Source organism: Podarcis erhardii (assembly GCF_964252035.2).
Source record: "Podarcis erhardii genome assembly, chromosome: 10".
NCBI lineage: Eukaryota > Metazoa > Chordata > Lepidosauria > Squamata > Lacertidae > Podarcis > Podarcis erhardii.
Genome location: NC_138500.1, coordinates 44,091,774 through 44,106,180, shown reverse-complemented (window position 1 = coordinate 44,106,180; position 14,407 = coordinate 44,091,774).

Below are 14,407 nucleotides of genomic sequence, written 5' to 3'. Positions count from 1 at the left end.
TCTTTAAGCTTAAACCACAAAGACTTTAGACACTTTGTAAAGAGAAAGAACCCGAAGACCACCTACAAATCAAATTTCTTCCTGAAAATGAACTTAATTCATGTTCAGTTCGCTCGGCAATTATGGGAAATACTTTGAGGTATAGTTCAGAGATTTTTGAATTAATTCAGTGAGCTTAGTTAAACTAAACTAGTTCATTCCAAGTAGGTGACATACTCTTTGTTGCTTTTGCTACAATGGACTGACTCAGCTTCCCCCCTGAAACTGAATAAATAATGTTTATGCCTCAGTATAAAAAGGAAGCCCTTATAAAGTTCAAGAGTAAAAGGCTCTGGTGATTTCTGTTTGCTTTTAAAGTCAAGTGGGGTGAAGCCATCCAGTTCTGCTCTGTTCTCTACTGCACAAGAATATTATTGTAGGCAGCACAAGTCAAAGCTTTTACTGAAACAGTCACAGAAAGGTATAGGATCAGGATATAAAAGTGCTCTATAAATGGTTTGTATTTGCACAAGTTAAACACACTTAAGTGGTGAGTTGACTGTACCATGGAACCATAGGACTCTTTCATTGGTCTATGGGGACTCTGACCACATGGGCTTTTCAAACAACACCACCCCTTGCCCCCATGCCTCTGTCAGGGACTGGACAGAGGAGGAATGGTGGAGACCATCTCCTCAGCCTGACCCCTCCAGAGAAGAAGAAGACAGTTCTGAATTACAACAGGGGTTTGAGGGAGGTCACAGCTCAGAGGAAGGAGAGGAAAAAGTTGGGAAATAATGGGAGAGGAGGAAGAGGCAGAGCCAGAGCAGGTGGCCGACACATTGTCACTAGAAACCATTCCAGATCCACCATCTCCTAGAACCGGCAAACCTTAAAATAAGGTTACCAGATATTTTTCAATGAATCCAGGGACACTTTTCAACTTCAGTAGGAATGATAGGATTTTGTCAGGGGACTGATTTGTAGATCTGGGGACTGTCCCCGGAAAACAGGGACGTCTGGTAACCTTACCTTAAAAGTAAGATAGCAAAGGGCTCAGAGACAGATGGCCCTAAGCGGCAACTTGGGCTTTAGACTTCCCATCACTACAAATGTACTGTGGACTTCGACTAGGACTTTTCAGACAAAGCATTTATTTGTTTTTTGTTTGTTTATTACATCACTTCCCATAAAATATCCCAAAGCAGTTTTACAATTTAAAAACAAAATTCAGGTCCAAGCCATAGGCTGACTGGGACAAAAAAAACTAAGTTTAGAAGAAAAAGGAAAGGTCTTCAACAGACACCAAAAAGACAACCGAGTTGGCACCCCTCTTACCTGTGATGGGAATAATTTTCAAGAGGCAGGTGCTATCACACCAAAGTCCCAATTTCTGTATTCTACCAAATGGTTGTCCTAATAAGATGTTGCTCCCTGTTCATTAATATTAGGCAGGTGACTTCACTGTATTGCTTTCTGCACCTGCTAAAAACTTGTATTACAGTTGTTTATTAAATCCGAAGATCGCAGGGCAGTTCACAACATAAAAATACAAAGTAAGAACACAAAATACATTCATCCGGAGCTACTACAGGAGAGCCAACAAGCAATAAACACTGTTGATTACAGTTAGCTACACAGCTACATGGTCTTCTGTCTTCTGTTTGCTGCTTTTCCAAGATGCAAAAATGGTTTGATTTAAAACCCAATAAAAGGGTAAAACTAAATTTAAAAGCTTAAAAAGCTACTGAGCTGTAAATCTAGCTGCTGATTTTGTCCTCAACTAGAACCGTCATCTGGTCCAGCCCTGTGATACAGGAAGCCATGATTCTTTAAACTGCTATACCTGTAATATTGTTTTAAATGTGTAGCGTGGTTGGGGCTTCAGAGCAGACAATTCCGGAACAAATATTTTACAGCAGATTCATGTCTTCCTACACCACTTTCAGCAATACTGTAGAAATTATATAGCCAGAATAGATTTTATTTGCCCTCTCATGCCATGTTCCTTTGGGATGAGCCCTGAGGCATATAACATTTATCTCATGAATTCTACAGGTGCTTACATATTGTGACGGGGGAGAAAATGTAAGGATTTGGTACTCAGTTGAATAAATAAGTTCTTGTTTTCTTTCCTTCTTTAATGTGGCACATCAATACCTTATTTTACCCTTTCCCTGCTATTGAATGTGTTATTGCAGCATTTAGAGTAAACTTGGAAGTATTTCTGGAATGATTAAGACAGAAAAACATGACTGAATGTTCGCATTTTCTAGAGCCTTTTTCCTCTTCTACGTGGCCACCAGAGATACCTTTTTTCTTACTCCTGATAGAAACAATGGTTCTTAGAAACACAGATTATGCCTTCAGAATGCTGCTCAGGCATTAGGTGAAGACATTTTTGTAAAAAGTCATATGGAATTTTTCATAGAGGCATCAAAGCTATTTCACAGCAAAGACTTCAGAAAAAGCTTTTGGTTAAGGTATGATGCTCATTGTCACAAGGGGAGAAGTGTATGAATAGAGATCTGCCTGATATAAATGTGATATACTGTCCCCTCGTCCCCAGTCCTGAGTACACAATAAGTTTGCTTCCAGGATCATGGTGCTAGGCTGCTCTTACAAGAAGATCCATGCATAGTTTAATTTATTGCAGCTGTGTGAAAGATCACATAGATTATAATTATTATCTTTTCACATCCTTTCATGCGGCTGTGATGATCCGCAACCTTTCAGGTAAGCATTTATTTCAACAAATGTCACTTGGTTCAAACAACAAAGATGCTAAACTCTCAAGAGGAATGATCCAGTCTACCCTCCTGCCTTTATGGGGAGGGATTTTCATTTAGTTACAGATACAATGAATAAACTTGTTTTCATCTCCACGTAACATTTACCAGGAGACCACCAATGTACAAAAACTATGAAGTATGAGCCACTGGCGGAGGAAGAGGTGGCAGGGGGAGCGCATCGCCCCTGGCATCACGATCCCAGTGGGATGCCATCACTGATGGGCCCCCCGTGCTAGGCGCCACGCCCACACAGGCAGTGTGCCACGCCCACACACACACCCTGGGACACACGCCATCTCCGCCCCTGCTGCTAGAGCATGAAGCTCCACCACTGCTATGAGCAATATGTCATGGAGCTGGCATTATCTTAGGACAACATAATAAAGTGTTTTGGCTAAGAAATTAAGTTACACTTTGCATACAGGCAAGGACATTAATGGACATTCTGTTTTAACAGATAGTCACAGCCAGGCTATACATTTAAAGCACATGGCTTTACCCCTCACAGAGCTATGATTCTTAGAACCCTTAACAAACTACAGTTCCCAGTAGTCTTTGGAGGGAAGCCAAGTGTGTTAAATGTGCTTTAAATATATGGCATGGATGTGATCCAAGTGTCATCCACATCCAACAAGGCTTCTTAGGCTGCCCTTCTATATTCAGTTGTCTAAGCGCAATTTGCATTGGACCCAGTGGGACTCATTTTTGAATACACATGTATAGGATTGCACAGAGTGAATTACTTGTGGATATGAAACACGGATCCACAGACAGGGAGCAGACTTCTCCAACCCCACCCCAACCACCTTCAACCACAATGCTAAGGTAAAGGTAAAAGGTAAGGTAAAGGCCTCCTGGATGGTTAAGTCCAGTCAAAGGCAACTATGGGGTTGTGGCGCTCATCTTGCTTTCAGGCTGAGGGAGCTGGTATTTGTCCATAGACAGCTTTCTGGGTCATGTGTCCAGCATGACTAAACCACTTCTGGTGCAACGGAACACTGTGACGTAAACCAGAGCACATAGAAATGCCATTTACCTTCCTGCCACGGCAGTACTCGCACTGGCAGGCTTTCGAACTGCTAGGTTGGCAGGAGCTGGGACAGAGCAATGGGAGCTCACCCCATTGTGCGGATTCAAACCACCGACCTTCTGATCGGCAAGCCCAAGAGGCTCAGTGGTTTAAACCACAGCGCCACCCGTGTCCCTAACCACAATGGTAGACAATGGAAATATAGATGCCAGGTAGTAGAGATTGCTCACTATCACAATAGAACAACTTTATCCAATGCTGGAAAGGAGGATGCAAGCCACATTATGGTGGCAGCAGCCTTATCCTGGGTTGGCTATGATTTCTTCTCAAAACAAGTTAGTCTTGGAGTTAGACATTTGTTTGCAAGTGAGAGCCGGGGCCTCAGACGCCAATCAGCTTTTGCAAACTAGAATCTAGATAGTGATATAAAGCAAATTTTGTAGATAAGGTGGAAAACAAATGGGGATGTTTGCATTATTTTGTAAATCATATCAAATGACAAAGTTATCAATCACTAATTATATAACAAATTAAAGATTATGGAAGGATGAAGGAGTTTAAACTAAATTACAGCTAATCCATCTGGTCATTATGGGATTTGGAATACCAAAAGATTTTCAGATTAGACTGTAAAGGCAATATATTTGTAAAGAGACAAAAGCAGGTATTAAATACTTAGAAATAAGTGTATTACCATTGCTAGGGATTTAGTGGTAAGCCAACTGTACACCATTGCTTATAATACACAAATCGGCTTTGTCACCCCAGAATAAGATACCAATCTTTTATGAAGGTAGAATGCCATGTATTAAATAATATTGTTCTAAGCAGTCAAATATTTATTTGCCAACGTATCATTTAAATTATCCAAACAAGCATTTTGAAAGCTAAGAGACCCGTGGCAATATATGCAGAGTTCATAAGAAGGGAAGGTTCTACAGAAGTTTGAAAGCAAACACTGGTTTAGCCGTCAAAATATTCTAAGCAAATCAGGTAGCTGCAGGGTGGAGAATCATAAACTTGCAAAGCTTAGAGGAAGCCAAAGAAGATATTGGCCACAGAACATACTGTTACACGCCATCACAATCTCTGAGTGGTACGAGATCCCAGGGGTTCCAGGCAGTTTGCTTTCTTCAGAAGGAGAGACAGTGGAAACCGTAGTGTCTTTATGATATATGGTTTATTTACACATATATACAACCTGAGCCTATGATGGAAGTGCTTACAGAAGGTCTTGTTTCTCCCATAGTCACAGTCTTGGAATCAAGCAGAAATTAAGTATGATGCTCACACCCTGCCTTTTGCCTGCTTGTAGCCCAGTTCACACAACTCTGCCTTTTGTCTTTCTCACTACAAGCCAGGGGAGGGCCCCCACCCATTTACCCTCTGGCATGGAGCATCTTCTTTTGTCAGACAACAACCATACGCAGTAACTTTAGTCCCTGCATGGCTAATCCAAAAATTGAATCCTCCATTGGATTTTAACCCTTGCTTGATTCAGGACCCAAAGGATTAGAAGGGACTCAGACATCATACAGAATAACACCCCCCCCCCAAAAAAAAGAAAAAACATCTCACAACATAGCTTTCCACATGTTTTAAGTGAATAATGTAGCTACCAGTGAAAATCATAAATTGCAAAGCTAGAGGAGTTGTAAAAGAAAGTCTTGCCCCCAGAACATACTTTTGTTCTCTTGAATTGCATTTTGTCCTTTTTTTAAAAAAAGCAATATAGGCACTTGCTTCAGTAAACTGTGAAATCAAAATCAGTGTAAACCTGTTACTAGCAACGAGCCTGAATCAATGAATTGGCTGTAGTACCACAGCAGAAGCAGCAGTCTCTTCTGAGCCAAGAAAAAACCATGTCCTAATTCTGGCAGGTAGCAATATCTTTTCCTAATCCAAGGTACTTCAGAGTTATCACTGGGACAAAATTGCTTCCCATGGCTGCATAGTAATGTTCTGGGAACCTAGAATAGCCACATGGCTGAGCCAACAGCACTCTTCCTTGCTTTTTTTTTTTGTGCACCTTTATATTGTTTACTGTTTTTGACAGCTGCCTTGAGCATTCTTTGAAAAAGTGTGTGCAATGGGGATTCCTCTTTCTTTCTTTCTTTCTCTCTCCCCCCACCCTCCGGCACTATCAAAATCAGCTCCATGGGGTTGGGAGACCCTTTGGAGAAGATTTTGTGTGTGAACAATAGAGGAAATGGAAGTTCCATTGCACCAGTGGAGCTGTGTGCAGAGTATGGAATACAATCTAATGGCTATGATCCTCCCAGACAGGAAGGTCCTTTACAATTGTGTTCAGTCACATAGCTTTGACTTCCAACTCTTAATGGGATGGTGTAGGAAGAAACCACGGAGCCTCAGTTCCCATACTATTGTGGCAAGTTACCTAGGAGCCCCAAAATGCATTTAAATGTATTGCTAGTAAGGGAAAGTCTTCATGCTAAAAAATATTCTGAACAGCCACAGAGCTCAGCTTAAAAAAACCAACACTGCCAGTCTCTGAAAAAGGCCTTTGCATTACCCAGGAAATGTGGAATTCTCAAGAGTGTTGATAGAACCATTCCAACGTAGCCTGAATAATAATAATAATAATAATAATAATAATAATAATAATAATAATAATTTTATTTATACCCCACCCTCCCCAGCCAAGACGGGGCTCAGGGTGGCTAACACCCGATATAAAACAAATTGGTTGAAATATAACTTAAAAACAAGATTAAAATACAACGTTAAAACATTAAAATATTAAAATACAGCCTCATTCAATGGAAACTCAAATCAAAAACTTTTGGGGGGATGAAAACATCAACTCTTCACCAAGGCTAACTTTCCAAACTGGTCCTACATGGGCCAGAAAAAGCCAGGGAAGTCCCCAAATAGGAGTACCATCACAGTTTGAAGAACATGATGTGACTGTCCCCTTTACATCTGCTTTGGGTCTTCTCTGCCCAGTGAGCCATTCAGCTTCATAGTTTTCATTTTCATTTCCATTTCCATTTTGACTTTCCATGTAAATTGTACTTCATGATATTCCCTGCTCCTTTTCCCTAAAGAGTTTAGCTCCTGTATGTTAGCTAAGCATATCCACCAAGTCAGGTCACATTTTTCAGGAATTTAATTAGCACCTTAATAAAGATAAATGAAATCATGTTAAGCCATTGGTCGAAGGAAGTGAATCTTTGCCCTTTATTTCACTCCCTCTTCTTTATCTGATTTCCAATCAGGTGCAAGTTACTGGTTTGTGTAATATTTTATCTCCCATTGCCTTTTAAACAATGTCAGAACATATAAGGATTAGCAACTACATCATAAATTTTAGCTACATCTGAAATGTCCATCAAAATGACAGTCCAATCACAGTCTAATCAATGAGAAATACTTGAATAATTATACAGCAGGGAATAGTGTCACCAAGTCTAAACTTGTAGCCAGAATGCCCTGCCAATATCTGAATGAAGTTCAAAATGGTAGATGCACAGCAGACATTTTGGTTTTTAGGCAACCTGTGTTATTTCTTAGCCAGATTGTTATATGCTGAGCTTAAGGTAAAGGTAAAGGTAAAGGGACCCATGACCATTAGGTCCAGTCGTGGCCGACTCTGGGGTTGAGGTGCTCATCTCGCTTTATTGGCTGAGGGAGCCAGCGTACAGCTCATGTGGCCAGCATGACTAAGCTGCTTCTGATGAACCAGAACAGTGCACGGAAACGCCGTTTACCTTCCCACCAGAGTGGTACCTATTTATCTACTTGTACTTTTTGGCATGCTTTCAAACTGCTAGGTGCTCAGAGCAGGAGCTGGGACTGAGCAATGGGAGCTTACCCTAAGCTTAGTGAATGCCTAATGAGCCTCTACACACACACACACAATTAAAAATAAAAACAAAAAGATACACTCATCCGAGAGTTGGGATTGGTTGTGGTTCTTAGTCAACTGTACACTCAATAATATACCAAGGTGAATGTGTGAAATGTGTCATGAAGTCTTGTGTTCAAATGAACACCATTGTGCTGTAGCCAGAGTGAGGGAAACACTTTCTGCCTCACTCTAGGAAGAATCAATGACCATCTGCTGCCAAGACCCTGGAGAGTATATTTACCATGAGATATATATGGGCTAATCCATCAATTTCAATTTCTCTCAGTTTCTCATTTTTCCAAACATAAGTTTGCCCCATTTCTGCATCAGTTTGTGGATTTCTTTCAAATTCATATGCAGTTTTCCATAATATAAGGTAGTTTTACATATTGTTTTCATGACACGTGTATTTTTTAAAGCATTTTTACCCAAGTACTTTCCCATCATATTATGTTGTGCTTCAAAAAAACAATAGAGAACACAATACAATGAAAAGCTACAATGCAGTACATGCCCTTCCTCTGTCTGGATATACTTCAAAAAAGAGGAGCACTTTTCCTGGAGAATTGTATCACAAAATGCAGAGAAGTGACTAAATCAATTTCCCCCCATCTTTACCACTAGGATCTTGAAACAGGCAGTAACAAGGAGTGGAGTGTTGGTGACTAAACCATGGTGGGAAGCTATTTCTAATTTGTTTTAAATGCAGAGAACCTCAAACATACTTCACTCTTGAAGCACTGCACAAGTGAGGTGATATCTTTTATTAGACTATAAGAGTGGAAAAGAGGTTTTAAGTTATATAGAATTTTTCTTCAGGGATAGGAGTTCAAAGCAAAAGTAAGATGTGTGTGTGTGTTTTTGGTAACGTCTTGACAGATGTTAACCTAGTGAAATTGTGTGTTCTTAAAAACAAAGAACAGAAAGTTTGTTCAGATCACAAATGGTCTGATTTTCCAAAAGTGAACAGGTAATATAATTGAAAATGAACAGTCTGAGACAGTAAATAGAAGCAAAACATCACACTTGCCCAAACTGGCATCCGCATGCAGAGTAAGGGAAAGTCATTTTTTAAAGGAACTGGTTCTAGTTCTAGTTCAGCATGTCCAAAAAGGAACTAATTCCATTTCACATTTATCCTTTTACAAAACAATCTAGTTTGGTTCACATTCACTTCACAGCTCACAGTTCAATTCAAGTTCATCCAAAGGACCCTCAGTAAAGTTTTCTCAGCATTCAGAATGTTACAAGCTGCTGTTACAAGTACAAAATATACTTAAGAAGAAAACATCAAAACATGCACACAGTGGAATGTTACTATTTAATATATTTCATGCAAAATTTCATACAATTTTTTTTATATGTTGTGGTCTTGTTTGTGAACCGCCCTGAGACCTCTGGGTATAGGGAGGTGTATAAATTGAATAAATAATAATAATATATTTATTATTAAGAGAAATGCACACTTAAAATGCTCATAAATTATCATGAGGCATTTCTTCTTTTTCTTTTAAAGCAAACTGATGAAGGAACACTTGCTTTTAGGGCCATACTAGACATGACATTAAATGCACCTTCACATTTAACATTCTTTTTTTAAAAAAAAATGCATAGCAGTCAGGGGCTGATAGTTACTGAGATCTCAGCAGTTAAGGTGGTTAAAAGCTCCTCCAAAGCTGCTGTTTGCTTTGCTGCGGTTAAAATAACTCCCCCAAAGCTGCTATTTGCTTTGCAAGGAAATCTTCCACTGGCCCCAAGGGGATCTTTTCTTACAAGTCAAACAGAAGCTGGAAGGAACTTTTCGCAAACTGTTGCTTCGTACTCCGTCTCCTACTTTGACGTGTTTTCTGCTTTATATGAACACGCCTCTCCATAACCTCTAGCACACTCTGCCCTATATATGTAAAGATCAAACAGATTATGTGAAAAATATGGTTAAAAACACGTCTTATCCATCAGCTTAAGCCTACAGTGTATTATGTTCCTTCCCCTTCTCAATCAAAGGTGATAAATCATTTCCCTCTACTAACAAATGGAAATTAGTATCTCCTAAATCTCCATGCATGGATATGATTAATATTAACATAATCATGCAGCGCTGTTCTCCTTCCCAGGTATTAGACCTGTAGCATTTATATTAATATTAAATGCAGAGTCTTTTAATATATGACAAGATGAGTGTGTTAGCCTTCAAAAAAAAAGATGTTGTCATAACCAAGCACCTTTCTATTCTTAAGGATTTAATTAACATGTCTTCAAATATTGCACTTTCTGCAAAAGTTTTACACGCAGGCAGGCTTTCTCAGTGGTTTTCTTCAGTTCACAGAGAACTTGGAGAAGAGGTGGAGAGCCTTCTCGCTGTTGAAGGCGGAAACATCACTGAACATTGCAGTGCAGAAGCAGACAAAGCCACTCTTCCTTTCCCTTGAGATCTACATTATGCACTTGTGCTGGCAGACACCTATAAGCCAAGATGATGATGATGATGATGATGATGATGATGATGATGATGAGAAGAAAAAGAAGAAAAGAAGAAGGAGGAGGAGGAGGAGGAGGAGGAGGAGGAGGAGGAGGAGGAGGAGGAGAAGAAGAAGAAGAAGAAGAAGAAGAAGAAGAAGAAGAAGAAGAAGAAGAAGTGGAAGAAGAAGAAGAAGAAGTGGAAGAAGAAGAAGAAGAAGAAGAAGAAGAAGAAGAAGAAGAAGAAGAAGGAGGAGAAGAAGAAGTAGTGGACTCCTGGAAATCACTAAAGAAATTCCATGGAATATGAAGAAATGGCAAAACAATGGAAGAATAAGAAATTAAGATAACAAACTTTTTACAAAAGAATGGAAATGGGTTATTGAATATTGCAAACAGATAAAAACATTGGCAAGATTATTGTAATAACATGAAGTTTCATAAGAATATATATTTTAAAGTAGATAATTAAATGAGCAAATTTAATGAATTTGGATATGCAGAAGATATTAAAAAATAAATTTAAGGAACCGCAGAAAGGGGGAAAGGAATTCAAACTTTGAAATGTTAAAATGATTGTAAAATTAATGAAATGTATAAATTTGAAAAGTATAATTAAAAACTTTAAAAAAGAAAAGGAAGAAATTCAAACAATTCTGAGTGATTCACTAAAGGTGTGAAAATGAGAAGTCCTGGCTCATCTTAATGAACTAAAAACAGGGCTGGATTAAGTCCTTTAGATGCCTCAAGCAGTTAAAAAATGTTGGTACAGTATATCCAATTCAGCTGCACCATGGTCCATGGTAAATCCGGCAATGGATAATTTCTGTGGTGCCCCCGTTGATGCACTGAGCATGTGTTTATTTTGCTTAATGGTTCGTCCAGCCCTGAGGAAAACATGAAGCCTCAATATTTAAATTTGCAAACACAATGCAGTGCACAACACAAAGGGCAATTCTGACTGAGCACATAGCCATATCTGCATGTCGTCATTGTTGTTGCTGCTTCACTCTAAGGTCGTTTTAAGTTTCATGATGATTTGATAGTAAGCTACTTTGAGGGCCTTCATAAATGAAAAGAGCTGTTAAATGGTCAAAGCAAATGAGGCTCTTTTATAGCCACATGCTTTAGCTTTATTGATAACACAAATTGGAGGGAACACGGCAGGTCTCCACGCTTAGTGAACATGCAGTTATGGATATTGTGGATTTCTTTGTTTCTCGCCCTGCATGTTTTTCTTAATAGTTACCTGCAAAATCTTGTCGAGTGTCATGTTTTCCTGTCAATAAGTGACATACGGTTGTAGTTAGTGACAGACTTGTCATTGCTTTATAACTCTGCAGCCCCCCTCCCATGGTTTCCTTTATTTTATATGTGTTAAGCTATGTCAGGGTGTGTGTGAGTGGTTGGTTATATAACAACCTGAAATCCTAATTTAAAAATATTGTTACTATTGCTGGATAACAGGGACCCTGAGATCTCCATCCAGGTATGGTTGTAGCTGTCATGACAGCTAAAACTGATAAAAAGACAGACAAGTAACAGAATTCATTTTACAATGCTGGAGCACAAAGTCTTCAAACTTCATCTTTCAGGAGGAGCGGAACATCATATAGAACAGGCTGAATATCTTCATCTGAGTGGATGAACAACCAGCCAAGAGTACTTCAGACAAGGCAAACTTATCCTGAAATATATTTTTATTAAACACAGGAAGAACCAGCCTCACAAATTTAAAATGGGAGGCACCTGGATTGCCAGAAGTACATGTGAAAAGGATCCAGGGGTCTTAGTAGACCACAAGTTTAACATGAGTCAACAGTGTGGTGCAAAAAAAAGCTAATCCTATTCTAGGTTGTATCAAGAAGTATAGAGTCCAGGTGAAGGGAAAGAATAGTACTGCTCTATTCCACCATACTCAGACTGCACCTGATGTAGTGTGCCCAGTTCTGGGCACCACAATTTAAGAAGGATATTGACAAACAGAGGAGGGCAACCAAGATGATCAAGGGTCTGGAAAGCCAGCCTTATGAGGATGGTTCAGGGAATTGGGTATGTTTAGCCTGAAAAAGAGGAGATGGAAAGGTGATATGACAGCCATCTTCAAATATCTATAAGGCTGTCACATGGAAGATGGAGCAAGCTTGTTTTCTCCTTCTCCGGAGCCATAACTAAGGGCTGCAAATGACAAGAAAAGATATTCCAGCTAAGCATCAAGAAGAACTTTCTGACAGTAAGATCTGTTTGGCAGTGGAACAGACTCCCTTGGGAAATGGTGGACTCTCCTTCCTTGGAGGTTTTTAAGCGGAGGTTGGATGGCCATCTGCCATGGATGGTTTAGTTGAAATTCCTGCATTACTGAGGGTTGGACTACATGATCCACAGGGTCCCTTTCAATTCTACAGTTCTACGATTCTATAACACAGAGATGCCATGCACACACAGAGGCATACCTAGAGGATGGCAAAACCTGGCCCCACATCTGCTTTGCCCAAATAAGGAATCCACTATGATCTCAGTCAGGAAAAGCTGCCGCTGCTGCTGCTACAGAAGGGAACAGAAAGGGGTCTTCAGAGCAGCTTCCAGAGAGCAGCACAGGGGTTCTGCCCAGCTCCAAGGAGGTGCATTCCTCCTGTCCAGGCAACCTCACCTGCTTCTCAGAATTTTCAGGGGAATGGTCGCCCATACAGCTCCTTGCCGAGGGCTCATGGTGGAACATTCAATGAGACTTTGTGTTTGATTGTCATCAGCTGTTAAGTGGTAGAATGGATTAAGAACAGAAGTGAAAGATGAGATATGATGCAGGCAAGGGAGAACCAGGTTCTCAAAAAAGTGCCATTTTTTTGTATTTCTTAATTATTATTATTTTGAGCCTGAGTGGTGCTTTTGGACAATGTTTATTACGACAGTGCTGCCATCTGTTGTTTTCTCTTTCTGAAAGCTCATTGCCCATACTTAAGACTCGTAAACAGATGATGGAGGATGATTCATCCCAAGAGGAGAGGGGCATTCCTGATTGACTCCTATTTTTGTGTGTCCCTATTGAAAGAGAGCGGTGTATAACAACTCATCTCTGCAGGCTATCAGAAGCCACTGCATGAGGTGAGAAAGAATTGCTGATTATTCAAATGTCTCCTATTCCACCCCCAAGTTTTTTCTAGGTGGTTTCTAGATCACCCTCAGAACTGTATGTCCCTGTATGTTTCTCAGTCAGAAGATCTCAAGGATAGGAGTTCACCCCCCCAAAAAAATACTGAGATCAATGGGATACTATATGTTTTAACTGGTGCAGGATTGAACTTTTTAATTTTTCTCTTATTCTCCATACTGTCATTACCTTAATTTTTTTAAGTAATTGTTAAATAAGGAAGGCCAAATATAAGACTTTCTGATCATAATAAAAATGTTACAATAAGAAGGAACTACTGTACTTTGGGAATTAGGTAATGGGCACCAATGCCATGCAGGACAGCATTATTATTGCCAGCCACAAATTCCCTTTAAAATGGATCTTGACTGTTCCTTAAATTTACTCATGCCAAGCCACAATACCACCTTCCCTAGCAAAACATGCATCAGCATCCACTTTGACTTACAAGGTCTCTACACCTTCTTATCTTTCACAGAGTCTCCTGATTTACCTGTAGTCTTCTTCATTTGGGCCACAACATGCTGCCCTTTCCCTCTTCCTTAACTTCTTCAAAGAGCATTGCTGAGCAAAACAGTCTATTTCCAAGTGTAGGCACATATGTTAATTCAGACTGCATGCTGTCAAGTCTTTGTTTTCAAGCATGGTACATTGAGCTTACATATGGCACATGCAGGAGCCTGGGGTTTCATGGCACATGATCATTCCGGTAGTCCAGGAAACCATCACTTCACGTGAATTTATTTCCCCTGCCTATTCAATCTGCACCCTACCAGAAACAGTCAGATCTGTTTATTCACTTGTCTGTGTTTTGGCCAGCGGGATTGTAACCAAATGGATATCCAATTTGGAAGATGCTCATTAAAAGAAAAAGAATAAAGCACAGCTATTTATTTTGCCTCTTGCTTGAAATGCCTTGACACAATGAATATTTTATTTACATTCCATTATAGCTTACAGATAAACTGGACAAACTATATCTTTGTATTTGCTTCCCATTAGACTCCACTCCACTCGATTAGCTGAGTGAAGCTGTATTGTTTGCTTGCCACAACAGCAGAAACTGCAGAAGGCATGTCAATTAACTTTAATGGGGGGAGAATTAAAAGCCCAGTCAGCTTCCAATAGAG